This window comes from Protobothrops mucrosquamatus, unplaced genomic scaffold (genome assembly GCF_001527695.2).
Source record: "Protobothrops mucrosquamatus isolate PMUCROS unplaced genomic scaffold, P.Mucros_1.0 scaffold2781, whole genome shotgun sequence".
Taxonomy (NCBI): domain Eukaryota; kingdom Metazoa; phylum Chordata; class Lepidosauria; order Squamata; family Viperidae; genus Protobothrops; species Protobothrops mucrosquamatus.
In genome coordinates this window covers 23641-24729 of record NW_015388818.1, presented here as the reverse complement: position 1 = coordinate 24729, position 1089 = coordinate 23641, and positions in this window count along the sequence as shown.

The following is a 1089-nucleotide window of genomic DNA, read 5'->3' as shown; positions in this document are numbered from 1 at the left end:
GGGTTCTACTCAACTGCCGACAATTAAACCACCTGTTGTTTAACACAAATTATTTTATCAAATTGCCTTCTTGACCTGTCTACATCATTGCAGGTTGCTAAACCATGGCATTCGATTGATTTCAGAAAGAGATTTTCCAGTTCCATTTTCTAAGAGGGATGAAGCTGTAATTTCTGTGGCTTGTAATTAATAGCTTAGTCGTCACTATGGAAACAGAGGTCCTAGCCCGCCCATGTCCCTGGGTGTTAACTTGGGAATGGACAGCTTGCCACAAAAGAAATCAACTCATAAACAGAATGACTATGAGTGGCAGATGCAATCCCATTCATGAGATACATTTTCAAGGGAAATCAGTGACTGTTGTTGACAACCTATCAAGAGACTCATTTGATATTAAAAGCCAACCAGTTTAATGAAGAAAGTGCAGAGGGTTTAGTCCTTTGAGTAGTCTGAATGACATTAAGTGGCATGATGGCCTCTTCAGAGTGACAAATGCTACATTTTTAAATAGTGTTTTAAGGATCATACAGTATCACTAGGTTTCAGTTGTGGAAAGCAATCTTTTTAACACAGATAATATTGAAGGTGTTTATGGAGATTCTCAGTTGTTGTTTAAAAAAAAGTGTTTTTTCCAAAGTCAACTGGAATTTCTTGTTTTTCCTTGAAGACATTTTACTTCAGTTCTGGCTAAACGATGGAGAATGGAAGGCTTTATATTCCTTGCAGTCATCTGATCGTTAGCACTCTTTCTGAGAGTCATTGATGCCACTTGGAAGTTTATCTGTGCCCTCAGGGTCACCTGAATAGTGCAAATGGGTGTGGAACCTTCTTGGAACTGTTAAAAGGACTATGTTGTAAACATCTTCAAGGAAGAACAAAGAAAGTCCTTTTGAAAAAGCAGCTTTGGGACATTGAAGAAGGAGCTACTTAGGACATATTTCAGCTAAGTGTATGATCATAAGCCATCATGTAGCTCATCATAAGCCATCCTGTGACTTGTCAGGATTTGGCTTGGCCTGTTATATGAACCTAGCCACTTTGTAAATGATGGTTTCCTTCTTATACCAACCCAATCAATGTCAATCAAGG